An 18,093-nucleotide genomic window follows, 5' to 3' on the forward strand; every position below is an offset into this window, starting at 1 on the left:
AAAGCATTTGGCACAGCCCCCCCAGCACACAGTGTACATTAAATGAATGTGATTTGTTTCTTCATTTATGGTGATTTCCCCCATCTCTTAGAATTAAGTTTATAACTGATTTCTTGGTCTCTTTAAATTGGCCTTACCTGCAAAGCACTGAGGAAATACACACACACACACACACACACACACACACACACACACACACACACACACACACACACCGATCTCTTTTTATCATTATTTTAGGCATCATGATTTAATGTGATCCTCCCAATTTTGCTAACTTTTGCCTATTTTTTATTTGAGTAATTCTGCATGAAACTGTGTCCTTACTCCAAGAGGAAAGTAGACATCTGCCTTGGTCTTCACAGGATAATTGGACTCTAAAATTAGAAGGGCAACAGTGCATGTTAAAATGCATCTAAATAAAATCCCAGCGGGAGAACTTGTCTTTCGTGGCAGTGCAGGCAAGCTGTGGTGACGCCCAGTGCAGTGGGGAGGAGTGAGTGGGAGCGAGTGGTGCTCCCTGACCTCGGGGAGCATGCAGACAAATGCATAGGTGTTGCTGACGCAGTCCCTTCACTTTGTCTAAAAATACTTCCAGGTGAAGAGGATGAACGGTACGCATCCTTGCAGTGACGTCCTCCATAGTCCGATCGCGAGGGTAGCCCTTAGGAGGGACGAAGTCCCGCTTGGTGGTGTTCTGTAAGCTTGTCAGGGAACATTCCTGGCGATACTTGAGGAAGGAGGTAGATCAGACACCCTGGGTCTTGAACAGCTTTTCTTTCAATGATATCAGTCGACCTGGAACATTCCATGGCAGGCACCATCCACCTGCAGACATTTGTGGCAGGATGAGTGGGTGGAGGAGGCTCCTTTAATAAGCTAAGGCTCATCAGATGCCTACTGTGTGCAGGCACAGACGTAGGGACCGGGGGACCCTGATGAGCAAAAGGGGCACGACGTCCCCCTTCCTTAACAGAGCTGGCCATCAGATGGAGCAGGCAGATGCTAATCAGTCGGTCTCCAGCCAGTTTGTCATGGAAAAGGGAGCCGAGTGTATATCTGGACAAACAACGTGTGCTATGTTTTGAGGTGAAAACAGTTTGGAATTCACTTCTACCTGTTGCGGTAGCGAATGAAGTGGGTCACATAGAATAATGGCTACGATTTCTCTTGTTCGGTGTCCACGCACTCTTGCCTTTCCCAGTCTCTGACCCCAACTGCACGTGCACTAAATTGTAAAATCCGGGAGGGTGGGACTGAGTCTACTTTGTTTCCAGGCGGGACTCCGGGGTCTCGTGCAGGGCTGGCATGTAGTAGCTCCTGGTGTGTGAAGGATGGACAGGTGTACATACTGACTCCATGAGACACAGCTCATCTCGTGCTGTGGTGTGGCCTGAGCGCCTGGAGATGGGCTTTTGGGCAGAGGCACCTTTATCCAGAGCTGATCACAGCCCAGGCTGCCCCCCCCCCCCACGCTCTCTGGAGGCTATCCTGAGCCCTCCCAGCCTGTCCATCCCTTGGACTGTCTCTGCACCCCACCTGGCTGGCCCGGCTGTGCTGGACGGTCACTTTACCAGGGCTGGGCTGGCCTCCATATTATCTCCAGATTACAGGTGCTCAGTATTTTTAGAACCAACACACCTCCTATTGTAGACTCAAGAGGGGAAGAGGGGGGAGGACGGGAGGAAGCAAGGAGGGAAGACGTTCCCACCTAGAATAACCTTCCCTCTTCTTAACACCACTGGTTCCCTCATCATATATGTCTCAGCTCCAGGTGACCCTCTCTGGCCACTGTCGCTCAGATGCTGTCCCCTCCCTCATCATCACCATCACTCCCTTTTCTCATCCCACTGTATTTTCTCCTGAGCACACTTAGCACCATCCAGAAATACATTATTTATGCACACTGACTACTAATTATATATAAGGTACAAACATGTGCGCAGATGATACGTAGTCATGTGTGCACCAGTGCCTGTGTACACTACCAGAATATAATTTAAAATGAAGACAGTCTTTTCCAGCACCTGGCACCTAGCACACTGAAGGCTTAAATATAACTTGAATGAATGAATGAATGAATTCACTTTGTTGTATTTTTCATGAGGCTGTTGAGCCTAGGACCCTCACCCACGGCCAGCCACCACTGGTGCTCGGGCTCACCAAGGAGGACTCACGGTCCGGAGCGTGGAGCTGATGACAGTGGGAAGCTCCTTCCGAGTCCTGTGGCAATTCCAGGATCTTAATGCTCCTGATTTCCTGAGAAGACCCCAAGGCGTGTCTCCAATAGAAACCCTGACCCAGAGACAGTGTCTTTTTATTTTTAATCTTTTTATACCCTTCTTCCCCTCCCCCACTAGTCCCTTATCCCTTTGACCAACAGGCTCCTCGGTTTCAAAAGGCAAGGAGTGTTAGGAGTGCACGCAGTACTGTGTGGACACACATGCCCTGTAGGAAGTCATCTCCTGCAGCGTCCGCATTCCTAACCTGGTTTCCTGAATGTAGTAAGAATTGGGGTCCCTGAATCCACGTTCTAGCCCCACCGCTGATGGGCTTATGCCCTCAGTGGCCTTTCTCAGCTGGGCTTCCTCATCTGTGCAATCTGGGATTTGGATTATTCCATTTCTCCTTTCCCTTCCAGCTTTGAAACGCTCCATGTGCTTCTGTTTTGTATAGACTGCTGACATCAGAACACTTCTTTGGATTAATTGATGGATGACACAGGCGAGGTGCCCTTCCTCCAGAAGGGGCTTCATCTTGTCAGGCAAGATTCTTTGAGTTGCCTGTGGTTTAGTTGCCCTTAGTTTCTCATCCATGAGAAACCCATCCAACCACACTGGCTTCCCCGTAAAAGACACTTAGGGACCTACAGATTGGATTAGTCTGGGGAGAGTTTGACTTCAGGCCCCAGGATGCAGGGGGTCTCCTTAGGGCCCCAACACTGGCTCCCTCTCCATCTCGTGGCTAGATTCTCTATGTTCACCTGTGTTCTTAGGCTGCTCGTCCTCCTCGGGGGGCTCTTGTAGCCTCCAGGCTCCAGCCAGCTCTGGGAAAGAGGAGGATTTCCCTTTCCTGCTAGGTGAAAAACAAAACCCTAGGAACTTGTCTTCTTGGCCTGGGGATGGTCCGTGTCTCTGAAATCCTATGGACTGAATGGGCAAGGGATGGGTGCCCCAAGGGACGTCCAGGGGTTGCCACCAGAAAAGGGTGTAGGGGGGTAAATGTCAATTTCAGTGTTTTTAGAAATCTCTCCTCTAAAATTTCCCAGTGATTGCTTAACCACTGAGAGGGTGGCTTGAATCTCATTATCCTGCAGACCAGGGTGGGGGTGGGGGTGGGGGTGGGGGGAAGGAGTTGGAAAGCCTGACCTTTGGGGGTTGATGATACCCCTTGTTCTGCTTCCCAATAACAGACTTGCCCTGACCTTGTTGATGAACGTGGGCCCTGTCCTTTCCTCAGCTCACCAGCGTCCATCACTGTCATGTCCTTTGGCAGTAATGAAAGAGGACACATTGGATTAGTAGAATGATAGATTGGGTGGATGTGAGTCAGTGTGGGGGGAGTGGGAGAGAGGAGCTCGCTCTTAGAGAAACCCCCATCCCCCAAGCAGCGCAGACAGCCTGCTTCACCAGGGGGTTGGGGGTGATTCAGTAACCACCTCCTCCAAGACACCTGCTTGAATGAGGGAACCCTCATGCCCCTTTGTGTGGAGACACCAGTGTGGAAATGATGAGCCATGAAGGGTGGACATAGAAACTCTATACCCCTGGCTCTGTCCAGCTCAGTGTCGTCGACTCAGAAGTATGTTAAAGAACCAAACTGTTTGTCGCCCCAGAGCTTACACATTGGGTAATTGTTTACTTAGTTGAGTTAATTTCTGAGTTTTCTTTCTACGACTTGGCCTCACATTTAAAAAAAAAAAAAGGGCTAATTAAGGGAAATTTTATGGTAACTAGATTGAAAAGCAAGTAGGGAATAACCCATCTATGAAATTGTTATAAGAAAAGTTATTAGGGTAATGGTGAGAACAAAACAACTCTATTTAATGCTTGATGGTTATAGAGATTCCAACCAAGATAGAGAAATGTATCTTTTCTTAAAAGATTTTTCAAGGCACCCATTTTAATGTGCTTTTTTTCCCACACAGGGACATGTATTCATGAAGCAAGTTCAACAGAGTGACCTCGGGCAGTAGCCCCGTCCTTGCTTGCTTTCCTTTTGTTCTGTTAGACTTTTCTGTCTTTGCAGAAGTACAGTTGTCATATAATATATTAGCTTCAGGCGTACAGTGCGGTGATTGATTCAACAATGACTTACATTACAAACTGCACACGCCAGAGGCACCATCTGTCACCATACAAAATGATTACAATATTCCTGACTATATTCCCTACGCCATACTTTTTACCCCCATGACTTATTTATTTGATACTTAGGAGTTTGTGCCTCTCAATCCCCCTTTATCCATTTCACCCATCCCCCCACCCCATGATGTCTTTCTTTACATATACTATGTATTTCTTTTTTTTTTTTCCAACAAACAACAAATATTTATTGAGCGCCTATGATGTGCCAGGCACTGTTCTAGGATCCCCCCCTCCAAAAAAGGAAAACAAAACAAAATAAAATGAGACAGAGGCAGAAAATGCAATTCTGAGGGAGAGGACAGGGGCAGCTGAGGAAGAAGGCTGAGGGAACGGAGAAGCCTGAGGTGATGGTGCTCTGCCTTAGGCCTCCTCTTCGGCCTCCTCACCGAAATCCTCTTCTTCTTCTGCGGTGGCGTCCTGGTACTGCTGGTACGCGGAGACAAGGTCGTTCATGTTGCTCTCGGCTTCAGTGAACTCTGTCTCGTCCATGCCCTCGCCTGTGTACCAGTGCAGGAAGGCCTTGCGCCGGAACATGGCCGTGAACTGCTCCGAGATGCGCTTGAAGAGCTCCTGTGGCCGTGCTGTTGCCGATGAAGGTGGTGGCCATCTTGAGGCCACGAGGGGGGATATCGCAGACTGCCGTCTTGACGTTGTTGGGGATCCATTCCACGAAGTAGCTGCTGTTCTTGTTTTGCACGTTGGGCATCTGCTCATCTACCTCCTTCATGGACATCCGCCCACGCAAGACAGCAGCCACGGTGAGGTAACGGCCATGGCGGGGGTCACAGGCGGCTATCATGTTCTTGGCATCAAAGACCTGCTGGGTGAGTTCGGGCACAGTGAGGGCCCGATACTGCTGGCTTCCACGGCTGGTCAGAGGTGCGAAGCCGGGCATGAAGAAGTGGAGACGTGGGAAGGGCACCATGTTGACGGCTAGCTTGCGGAGGTCAGCACTGAGCTGACCAGGGAAGCGGAGGCAGGTGGTGACACCGCTCATGGTGGCCGAGACGAGGTGGTTCAGGTCCCCGTAGGTTGGCGTGGTCAGCTTGAGAGTACGGAAGCAGATGTCGTACAGGGCCTCATTGTCAATGCAGTAGGTCTCATCCGTGTTCTCTACCAGCTGATGGACGGAGAGGGTGGCGTTGTAGGGCTCAACCACCGTGTCAGACACTTTGGGTGAGGGTACCACACTGAAGGTGTTCATGATGCGGTCAGGATACTCTTCTCGGATCTTGCTGATGAGCAAGGTGCCCATTCCAGAGCCTGTGCCCCCACCCAGCGAGCGGGTCAGCTGGAAGCCCTGCAGGCAGTCACAGCTCTCAGCCTCCTTCCTCACCACATCCAGGACTGAGTCAACCAGCTCAGCCCCCTCTGTATAGTGGCCCTTGGCCCAGTTGTTGCCTGCCCCGGACTGACCGAAAACAAAGTTGTCTGGTCTGAATATCTGCCCAAAAGGACCTGAGCGAACAGAGTCCATGGTCCCGGGGTCTAGATCCACCAAGATAACACGAGGAACATATTTGCCACCTGTAGCTTCACTGTAGTACACGGAGATGCGATCCAGCTGCAGGTCGCTGTCACCGTGGTAGGTTCCAGTGGGATCGATGCCGTGTTCATCACTGATTACCTCCCAGAACTTGGCACCGATCTGGTTGCCACACTGACCGGCCTGGATATGCACGATTTCCCTCATTGTTAAAATTTATTTTTAATTCTTTTGCTTGCCTCAAGGTGTGTACGGGGCAAGAAAATGATAGGGAATTTTTTTTTCTATACTGCTAACCGCAGGCTGGAAGGATGGGACGTGTCCCAGAGGCTGGAGCAGCGAGGTCCGAACGCAGAGGCAGGAAGGTTCTGAGAGGGAGACAATATACTATGTATTTCATGTTGTAAGTTAGGGGCTACATTATTCAAGATGGATTTTTGTGGTAATAAGATGGATATTTGGGTACTTGTCTATTTATTGTTATTTGGGTTTAAAGAATTTCTCTGTACCTCAGCCTATTATAAAGGATCATCCTGTTAGAATCCCAGTTAGAAATGCTTTTTCCCATGAAGAACTCAGATGCCAGTACAAATTAATTATTTTGAAGACATTTTTTTACCAGTTCATGGCGCAGTAATATTCAGTGATGTCATGCCTGTAGTATAAAGTATCATTATAGATTGGAGTGCCTTCCATATTAGATACAAATTGTCCCATAAGTACCCAATTACTGTTGACTTCACATGTTAAAAATAAGAAGCAAAAACCTTGTAATGTGGTTTTCCACATTATCTTCGTTTGCAGTGCAGATATGCTTTTATAAATTAGCTTTCGTCTGACTTACTTGAGTTATTTTAGAGGTCTTGTTGCACACTTGATAATTAGTAGGTTTCCAATATTTTCAGTGTTAAAAGTCAATTGGTATTTTCCTGTATATATTTTTCCCCTGAAGGTCAAAAGGTGAATTTGCAACATCTGTCAAAATGTAGATGAATAATTTATAGATGTACACATGTTTAATTTTTATGGGTATACAAACAGATATAAAGGGACCTGGGAAGGATTTCCTTTTGGCAAATGAGCATAAAACAAATCAAACTATAAAGAATGAAATACTAGGCTCTGGGTACAGCATAATACTCATAATATAAAATGTGGAGAGTTTTTTGTTCATATTTTCTAAGATAGGGTTCTTAGAAATCTGTTTCTGCTGTGAAACAAAGCAAAGAAATAGTTAAAAAGAGGACCATCAATTAAAAAGCAAATCAGGGGAAATTCCAAATGGATCTGCATGCTTATGCTTGTGTTTTCTCTAAAATTAATAAACTATATGGCTTATGTATCTGCACATATCTAAGATTTACAGAAAAGGTTGCAGGTGAAAAGAAGCTAAGTTCTTAGTGATGAGAAATAATATATATGAAGCTGTTCTCTGTCTTTTGCATTGTGCTGATTGTTCCTGTGGGAATAAAAATTAATTTTAAAAAGCCAATTGAAAGTAAGCTTTCCCATTAAAGAAAGATACTGTTGTTTTAAAATGTTATTTCATTCAATGCAAATGAAAATGAGATGCTATTTAGACTCATCCAGCTGGCAAAAGTAAAAGCAGGTAGCAATGGGAAATATTGGTGAAAGTTGGAGAAACAAGAACTTTAAGTCCTGTGGATGTTAGCATAAATGGGTCTGACCACTTTGGAGAGCATTACAGCATGTCTCCTTGAAGTCAAAATACCACCCCAGCAAGGATGCTCCAAACCTTCGCCCTGGAGAAAATCGCATCCCTGAGTAGCAGGAGAGTTATCCAGGGCTGTTTATCACAGCATGGATTCAGTAGAGGAAAAAATGGGAGGGGCTGTAACAGAGGAATGGGAAATCATGGCAGAGAGAATCCACAGGCCCACCACTACAGCCACTGCCTGGAGGTGGCAGGGTCAGGTGATGCATGGGGGCTCATGAGATTACTCCAGGGGCTTTAACTCCACCTGTAATGCTTGTTTCTCCTAATAAAAAGAAAACCCGTTTTTAAAAAAATATTCTATCCATGTATTTGAGAGAGAGCGAGTGAGCACAAGCAGGGGGCAGCAGCAGAGGGAGAGGGAGAAGCAGACTCCCCGCTGAGCAGGGAGCCCAACACGGGGCTCAATCCCAGGACCCTGACATCATGACCTGAGCTGAAGACATACGGTTCACCAACTGAGCCACCCAGGCACCCCAAAAGAAAACCTATTTTGAGTAATTATGTCAAGATGTTAATCTTTGCTAATTCTGGCCACTGGACGCATGCGTGTTTATTTTCTGTTGCCTGTGTATTATTCAAAAGCAATCAACACATTCAGATTGCATTTTTTAAAGTAGTAGAATTCTTTATCTCAGAAACTAGAATCAGTCAAGCCACTGAAGTATATAGTAAATTATAAACTATTGTTGGTTGCCAAAATATCCTGCCAGTGTGTATTAATTAAAAAAAAATATAAAAATAGGAGTTAGAAAAACTAAAATACTATATTAGATTGCCATTACAAACTAGCCCTGTCAGCCTTATGGAAGGAAATTTGGCTATATTTAGCAGGATGACATATACAGTTACCCTCTGAACCATTAATCCCACTTCTAGGAATTTATCCCAGAGTATCTTGGCAAAATATAAAATAGCACATATGCAAAGCCTATTCATTTTGTCATTATTTGTTACAGCAAAATGTTGGAAACAACCCACATATTACCAAATAGCGGACTGGTTGGCTAAACAATGTATATCCACATGGCGGAGTGTTGGGTGGCTCTCAAGAGAAGTGAGGATGCACTCTATAGCAGTAAAGAGCGATGCTCAGGATATATCCTTGAGTGGGAGAAGAATCAAGTTTACAGAGCAGTGTTTAGCGTATACTAACTTTTGCATAAAAAGGGAGGAGGGTGTGTGTGTGTGTGTGTGTGTGTGTGTGTGTGTGTGTGTGTGTGTGTATGCACGTGTGCCTCTGTGTATGCTTAGATTGTCCAAAAGGAACCCTGGAAGTATAAAGCAAAACCTAAGAAACATAGCTGCACATAGAGGAAACCTATGAGCTGAAGGGCATAGGTGCAGAAGTGAGGCCTCTGTTAATGCACTTGGTGGTTGAACTTTGAGTTTTGAAACGTCAATACTTTACATATTGAAAACATTAAATTAAAAAGGGAAAAAAACTGAAAGATGTATAATAATTGAACCTAACTGTATATCCATTTGGTGGCATTGCCTGAGAGAAAATAATGCCTTCAAGTGACTTTAAAACCCAGTGTTTTAGTTGTCCATCCCTAGTGGGGTATAAAGATACATATGCATATATACACACAAAGAGATCATAAACAGCATTTGTTAGTCTCATTAGCTATAATGTTGATATTGTTACTTTGAGATCATTATAGGAATAATTTTTTTTTTAAAGATTTTATTTATTTATTTGACAGAAAGAGAGCACAAGCAGGGGAAGTGGCAGAGGGAGAGGGAGAAGCAGACTCCCCGCTGAGCAGGGAGCCTGATGTGGAGCTTGATCCCAGGATCCTGGGACCATGACCTGAGCTGAAGACAGATGCTTAACCGACTGAGCCACCCAGGCGCCCCAGGAATAATTTTAGAGAAAGCAAATAAGCGAATCAAGATTCTTAGCATGATAGAACAGAGGGGAGGAAGAGTATTTTTCAAAGTTACCTAAAGTCCTATCATAATTAACTTTGAATTGGAAATATCCAGATGAATTCATTACATTCTTTGCTCTTCAAACTATGTCCATCATACTCTGCATGCTGAAGAGGGCTAGAAGCAGTGATAACACTTTGGCAGTGAACACTCCTTACTGCCCAGAGTTTGGTCGCTAAATACCATTTCCCATGGAACGAAGAGTGCCTCACTTGGACAAATCACGGGTTCCTAGTGTGGATACTTTATCATACCAGAAAGGAAGGAAGCTATCAAAGGTTAATGGGATTATGTCAGAAGAATATAGGAATTAAATTGAATGATTCTCCACCAGCTAAGTTGAGATACTTGCATATCAAACAAGCTAATGACTAGAATTAATTGAAACACTTCAAAATTATAAAAATCTATGCCTTCCAGAATGATACTTCAAAAAATAATTGGTCACCATTGTATGTTGCCAGGGCACCAGCTCCTTATTCTGCCAGCCACTAGATAAGGAGAAAGAGTCATACATTTCTGCCTTCCTGTTTGGCTTATATTTCAGGGTAACCAAGTAGTTGGTGATAGAACGTTTTTCTTTAGAGAAAAATTCCGATTAATAAATGCAGAAGGAAAGATACAATTTGAAAATTTTACCATTTGACAACCCTAGTGAATTAACAGGTCTAGGCAATTGTCATCACTGGGTATTAACATTTCTGGTATGCATCGATGGGGAATTGTATAATGGACGAATCTTGCAGATATAACTTGGATCAACTGATTTCATTTCACCCCTCTCAAAGTACAACAACCACACATGCTAGGCCTCCTGATACACAACTGGAAACACACATCACCATCTGGAACAGGTTCTTGCCTAAAAAAATTAACCCTGAATATGATCAAGCTTCTTGACCTTACTACCAGCTTGCAGGAAAAATGGGGGCTAAAGGAAAATGTTAACAAGTTAACTGCCTTCTGGAACAAGATGTGGAAGAGGTCCATCACTCCGGAAATTTTCCTAGTTTCTTCCGCCACTCAATTCCACCTTTACTTGCAGAAACAGTGATTTTCCATAGATCTCACCATAGATTATAACTTAAATGGCATCGTGCATGTGTCTGGCTTATTTCACTAAACATAATGTTTTAGGAATTCTTCCATATTGTGTGTGTGTGTGTGTGTGTGTTTGTATATATATAATTGGTTTGTTCCTTTTTTATTGTTGAGTAGTATTTCCTTATATAAATATCCCATAATTGTCTGTTCTTCTGTTGATGGACATTTGTGTTGTTTTTGATTTTTGGCTGATGTACATAAAGCTGCTTGTGAACATTCTTGTACAATTCTTTTTGTGGCTATATGTTTTTATATCTCTCGGGAAGTGAAATTGCTATAACGTAGAGTAGGTATATAATTAACATTACAAAGAAGTTAAGATAATTCTAAGTGATGTGAATTCCAGTTGCTTCACACCCTTTGCCGAAGTGGGTGTTGTCTGTCATTTTAATTTTGCCATTCAGGTGAATAGGAATTGGCACTTATTATGATTTTTTTAGTTTTTTTTTTTTTTTACAAAACAGCTTTATTGAGAGTCACATACCATACAAGTCACACATTTAACGTGTATACTTTAATGGTTTTTCGTATTGTTGTACAGTTGGTAGTTTGTGACTTCCAAGAAATTTGTCCATTTCTCCTGAATTGTCTGATTTATTGATGTGCAATAATTCATAGTATTCTCTTCTCATCCTTTTTATTTCTGCAAGGTTGGTAGTGAAGGCTATTCTTACATTCCTTCTTTTAGAAATTTGAGCCTTCTCTCTTTTTTTGTTCTTCAGCAGTTCAGCTAAGGATTTGTAAATCTTTTTTGATCTTCCAAGAACCAAGTCTTGGTTTCACTGATTTTCTCTGTTGTTTTCTATTCTTTATTTTGTTGGTTTCTGCATTAATCTTTCTCTATTCCTTCCTTCCATTTGCATTAGGTTCAGTTTATGCTTCTTTTTCTGCTGTCTTCAGCTGGAGCATTAGGTTATTGTTTTGAGATTTTTCTTTTAATATAGGCATTTTGTAGCTATAAACTTCCCTTTATGCATTTCTTTAGCTGTGTCCCATACATTTTGGTTTGCTCTTCCCTCATTTGTATTCATTTTGAAGTACTTTCCGTGGTTTCTTCCTTGATTCATACGTTATTTAGGACCATGTAGTTTAATTTCCACGTTTTTATGAATTCTTCCAATTTCTATTAAGGATTTCTAATTTCATTCCATGTGATCAGAAGTCATACTTTTTATGATTTACATGCTTTTAAATTTATTGAGGCTTAGTTTGTGATTTAGCACATGGCCTGTCCTAGAGAATGTTCCATGTGCACTTGAGAAGGATATCTATTCTGCGGTTGCTGGGTAGAGTGCTCTATAGATGTCTGTCATATTGTAGATGGTACAGGTGGTCTGTAGTGTTGTTCAGTTCTTCTGTCCCTTCTTGAACTGCTGCCTGGTTGTTATATTCATGACTGAAAGGGGGCTATTGACATCTCCAACTATTGTTATGAAGGTATATATTTCCCCTTGTACTCTATTAATTTTTGCTTTGTGTATTCTGGAGCTCTGTTGTTAGGTACGTATGTTTGCACTTGTTATGCATTCCTGATGGATTGACCGTTTTATCTTTATAAAATGTCTCTCTGTCTCTAGAAACATTGTTTTAAAGTTATTTTGTCTGACATTAGTAAACCTCTCCAGCCTTTTTACGGTTGCTGTTTTCCATCCTTTTGAGTTCAACCTGTGATATGTTTGAATCGAAAGTATGTTGTTAGGGGCGCCTGGGTGGCTCAGTTGGTTAAGTGTCCAACTCTTGGTTTCAGCTCAGGTCATGATCTCAGGGTCCCAAGATTGAGTCTTATGTCAGGCTCGGCACTCAGCACGGGGTCTGCTTGTCCCTCTCCCTCTACTCCTTCTCCTCTCTCATTCTCTCATAAAAAAAAAAAAAAAAAGTATATTCCTGTAGACAGTGTATAGCTAGATCCGATTTCTTATTTTTCAAAAAGATTTTATTTATTTATTTGATAGAAAACACAAGCAGGGAGAGGGGAAAAGGGAGAGGGAGAAGCAGACTCCCCGCTGAACAGTGAGCCCAATGTGGGGCTTGATCCCAGGACCCTGAGATCATGACCTGAACCGAAGGCAGATGCTTAACCAACTGAGCCACCCAGGTACCCCAGATCTGATTTCTTATTATCTGACAGTCTCTGCCTTTTGTTGAATTGTCTAATCCATTTAATGTATTTAATGTTATCCACACGTGGATTTGCATCTGCCACTCTATTCTTTGTTTTCTATATCTCATATCTTTTTTGTTCTTCTGTTCCTCCTTTACTGCTTTAGTTTGCATTAGTGAATACTTTTTAGTGTAACAGTTCTCTTTCCTTAATGGCTTTTTAAACTTACTTTCTTAGGGGTTACTCTAGGGCCTACTATATGGATGCTACCTTTTCAGATGATTTATACTGACTTAATTTCAGTCAGGTCTAGAAACATTACTCTTATATAGCTGCATTCCCTTCTCTCTTTCTGTGTTATAATTATTATACATACTACATGTTATATGTTAAAACTCCTATGATACACTGTTATAATTAATACTTCATATGAAGTTATGTCTTTTAAAGAAGCTAAGAGAGTATTTTTTTTTATATTAACCTTTCTGTTTACTGTTTCTAGTTCTCTTTATTTGTTCCCGTGGACTCAAGTTACTCTCTGATGTGATTTCCTTACCCTCATGCAGCTTTGTCCCATGTACCTCCTTTGTATCTATTGTCAAACACATTACCTTTCTGTGAGTTGTAGACCCAATAATACTTGTGTGTGTGCATTTTGTGTGATTGGTTTTTAAAATCAGTTAGCAGAAGAAAGCAGAAGAAATATGCATTCATGCTATCTCTTATAATTACATAATCATTTTGACTGTGTTGTTTTTTTTTTTTTGTATGTAGATTTGAATCACTGTCTAGTGTCACTTTCAGCCTGAAAATCTCCTAGAATTTTTTATAAGGCAGATCTTCTAGCAGTGAATTCTGTTTTATTTATCTGGAAATGTCTTTTATTCACCTTCAAGTTTGAAAGATAGTTTTGCTGGATATAAAATTCGTGGTGTACAGTGTTGTCTCCTTCCACTGTTTGAAAGTAGGAGTTTCATCCCACTGCCTTCTGGCCCCCATTATTTCTGATGAGAAGTTAGCTGTTAATCTTTATGGAGTTGTCTTGTATGTCACTTGTCATTTTTCCCTTGCTACTTTCAAGGTATTCTCTTTGTCTTTATCTTTCAACATTAGTATGTGGATTTCTGTGTATTTGTCCTCTTTGGAGTTTATTGAGCCTCCTAAATGTATAGATTACTTTTTTAGATCCAATTTGGGAAGTTTCAGTCATTTTTTCTTCCAGTATTTTTTCTGCCCCTGTCTCACTGTCCTCTCATTCTGGAACTCCTTTTATGCGTATCTTGGTGCACTTTCTGGTGACTCCAAATTCTCTGAGCCTCTGTCTTTGTTTTTTTGTTTGTTTGTTTTATTCACTCTTTTTCTTTCTGTGCTTCAGGTGGAATAATGTCTACTTTCAGGTTTGACAATTTTTTCTTCTGCAGGTTCAAAGACCTGTTGATCCCCTCTAGTAATTTTTTTTGTTTTAGTTATTGTAAATTTCTATTACAGAATTTTCATTTGATTCTTTTAAATAATTGTCTGTTTTTTTGACATTCTTTTTTTTTATATGACATTGCCATTAAACCTCCCATTTTCTCTTTAAGAATGGTTTCCTTTAGTTCTTTGAACCTGTTCTTAAAGCTGCTTTGAAATCTTTATCTGCTAAGTCTGACATCTGGCCTCTTTCATAAGCTGTTTCCATTGTCTGCTCTTTTCCTATGTGTTGGTCATATTTTCCTGTTTGTTTACACATCTGGTATTTTTTTTAATTAGATGTTTTAGATAATATACCTTAGCAACTCTGGATATTGATTTCCCTTTCCCTTGAGCTTGTTGTTTGTTTGTTTATGTTTTGTGACTTAGATAGGCTATTTTGGTGTTTATTTCTCCCCACAGCCCTTGGTGTTTCTTCTTAAAGGATGCAGCCTTGGGGGTGTGCACAGGCACTCTGATAGGACAGTAGTTTTAGCAGGTCTCTCTTTGATGGCTGACCTTTCCCCCTAATTTCTCTGTTAGTCTGTTTGCCTCTGTTGTTATCCCCCCAAGCTGTTGGGGTACACTAATTGCCAGCTGAATGCTCTATTATTTTTGTCAGTGCACAGGGGTTTATATTCCTCTATAGTCTGAGCCAATTAAATTTGGGCCCCTTTGCTATTTTTGAGGCTAATTTTTGGCTAAGAAGGCTCTTCTTAGCTCTTTTTCTGATGAACTAGCTGGCCTACAATTTATCTTGTTGCTATTAGCTACTGGCCTTCTACACCTGTCTTTGTGTTCACTGATAATTTCCATTGCTCTGCCTAGTATGCCATTAAGCCTAATGAATTACTCATTTCTGATATTGTATTTTTCATTTTAGCATTTCCATTTGCATTTTTCTCTTAGTTTCTATGTGTTTCAATTCTCCATCTCTTGAGGCGTATTACTATTTTTCACACAGTATTCTTTAGAATTTTTATCATAGTTATTTTAAAGTCCCTATCTGATAACTTCAATAGCTAAACTATTTTAGGTTCTTCTTTTATTTTCTGTTTCCTTTAATGATCATGCATCAAAATTTTATTGCTTCTTCACACATCTTATTTTTTACTACACATCCAACATTTGTATCAATAACAGTATATTCCCTTCTTTCAGGCTATCAAAATTGGAGCTGAGCCATGAGTCAAGCTTGTTTTTAGTTGAGCTGAGTCTGGACTCTCCTGTGGCTTTATTTTGATTTGGTTCACTACCAGCAGCAAGTGCTTACCTCAGCTCTGACCACTAAGTTTTCTAGTGCTTTACCTGCCAGCCTTCTGAAACTTGTCACAGCTTAGCTAGCAGAAGTAGGGGTCACAGAGTGTTATTTTATGTCCTGCTATGCTGCTTCCTGACTTTGGAGACTCCTACCTGTCTTATACTTAGTGAAGGCCTGCGATGCCTTGATGGGGTTCCCTGCTACACACATTCCCATGCCCCCAGACATCAATGACTGAAAACTGGAATTTCTTGGATGGATTTCTCTTGAGTTTCCTCCTCAGGCCCCCACTTTCAGGGGACTGCTGTCTTTCACTGGGGGGAGGCTTCACACATTGCAGGGGTCTTTTCGTTTTCTTGCTTTACCTGTGGGAAAGAATTGCCAGTGGGTGAAAACTCAGTCGGAGACCAGGCTTCTTCGTATTCTAATCTGTTACCTGGCCATCAGAAATTCACTAAAATATCATTGAGTCTCTCCTTCCTCCTATTCTGTCATTGTGCTGTCAGGGCTGAGAGCAGACAGCTGCCAAACTCCTTAAATAATATCTTCTATCACTCATTTCCATTCTCTGAATTTCATACTCATGTTAGTCATATGTAAACACTGCATATACGTTCATTCTCTTGGAGAGCCAGAAAGTGAGTTGCTTTAAGAAACATCTCTAATTTAGTCAAAAAAAACAAAACAAAACAAAAAAACCAAAACGCTACAATAGTCATTGCTTTGCCTGAGAAAATTATAGAGAAGGGAATTCAGGGGATCATGACTTCATCTCTGGAGGATACTTTTTATTTGCCTTACTGACGTCTTTTAGTCTTTCAAAATTCCAATGGATGAGGAAGAGAAGGTGGCAGCCTAAGGGTCTGTTTGACCATGTCTTTTCACACTGTGATTCTTGTTTTCCTAATGTCAAATTTCAAAATTTTCAAGTGAACAGTGGATTGTCCAGGTTTTCCAAAGCCTCTTATTATCCAGTCATGCAGGAAAATTGGGCTCAGGACTGAGGGCATAATCTGCCAGCCTCACCCAGGTACTGTGACTTTGCCCAGAATTAAGGAAGTTTGAGCCAGAGAAAGTGGTCTTTTCCAGCTGGGCTGTTCTTTTATTGCTGTGTGTGGTATGGGATTCCAAAGTCATTCCCTATAGTAAGGACAAGTCCAAGTGGTGATTTCCATCGTAACGGTCCCTGGATAATTGCCAGCATCCTTGTTTTAGGACTTGGTTCTTTGGCCCCCATGCCTGCAGCCTGTGTCAGTGAATGTGTTGCCCAAATCTTCTTAACTGTGTTGGAAACGTGTCTGGGTTGGCCTTCCATAGGGTGTTCTGTGGCCAGAGAAGCCCATACATGTTATTTCCTATGTGCTTGTGACCTTGGCTCCCTCAGACTGGCCATGGAGTGACAGCCCTGCCTCTCAGTGGGAGTTTTCAGGATGTCTAATCAGATGGAAATCTGACCTGTTTGCATGACTGGCTTCAGCAGTTAGATGGTGCAAAACAAATCTGTCTTGGCTTCCCTCATCCAATGGTGACCATGAGCAGTCTTCTCCTTGCTGCAGGCCCCTCGTCTTCTGGTTGGATTGCTTCAAGTTGGATCCGTTTCTCTTGACCCCTGCAAAAGGGAATCATGGAGGCATATTTTACTCAGTGTTGCAGAGGACACCATTGGAGACATAAACCTTGTACTCCAGGGTCTTTCTGTGTGCATCTATGTCCATTCATTCATTCATTCATTCATTCATTCTCTCAGCCGCTATCTGTTGTACGTCTACTATGTACTAGACTCCGTGCGATGCATTGGGGCCATGGGGGCAAATAGGAGCCACTTCTACCCTCAGGAGCCTTGTAGTCTAGAGGAGAGATGGATGGTGAACAAGCAGTTACACATGCGACTATGTGAAGAGGCTCAGGATATGGTGGAACACCTAGCAGGGAGACTAGACCCAGTCTGGGGTGGGGGTGGGACAGAGGTGGTTTCCCCAGGAAGCAGCCTTGTCCCTGAGACCTCCCAGGAGATGCAACATTCCCCAGATGAGGAGTGACTGGTGGGAGATGAAGGAAGGATCAGGACAGTGTTCAGGCGAGAGAACTGTGTGTGCCAGGGGCTTGTGGGAGGGTGAGCAGGCTGTTTCCTTCTGAGGTTCCAGGAAGACATGACATTAGGGGGGGACTGCTGGAGGAAGAGTTGAGAAGGGTGGCTCCAGCTTTCTGGCTGAGTGACTGGGTGGATATGTAGGATAGACAGATATCAGCATGAAGACGGCAGGGCCACTGAGCCTGGAAAGCATGTTGACGTGGGCGTGGGTGAATGACCAGGTGGAGCGACAGTCTTTGTTGCACCTCGGGTTGACCTTTTGTTTTGTTCTACATGGAAACCCTTTCAGCTCACCCTTACTTAGTGCAAGCTGTTCTGTAAACTGCTATGCAGACGTAGGTTCGATTCCATGAAGGTTGTACACTTTCAATAGTGTGATGACCACCGAGGTCTCACCCGGTGCAGGTTCCGTGCTGTATCGCAGGGGGGCCGGCTGACCCCTCAGCACCGACCAGCTCTGCCTCTCTCTAGCTGTGTGTACCTGAGCTCCTCTGAGCTTAAGTTGCTTCCTTTGTGCAGTGGGGACAAAAACAGGGATAGTGCCATGGAAAGAACCA

General features: G+C 42.8%; 1 protein-coding gene and 1 pseudogene across 1 annotated transcript in view; one reads left to right on the plus strand and one right to left on the minus strand.

Moving 5' to 3' along the window:
* Window positions 1-18,093, plus strand: part of PHACTR3 (phosphatase and actin regulator 3) — a 206,762-nt gene that overhangs the window by 29,340 nt on the left and 159,329 nt on the right. The window lies entirely within an intron of this gene.
* Window positions 4,540-6,218, minus strand: LOC114197954 (tubulin beta chain pseudogene; annotated as a pseudogene).

Source organism: Eumetopias jubatus, unplaced genomic scaffold (genome assembly GCF_037043125.1).
Source record: "Eumetopias jubatus isolate StellerSeaLion01/CBP00866 unplaced genomic scaffold, mEumJub1_p1.0 scaffold_9, whole genome shotgun sequence".
Classification (NCBI taxonomy): Eukaryota; Metazoa; Chordata; class Mammalia; order Carnivora; family Otariidae; genus Eumetopias; species Eumetopias jubatus.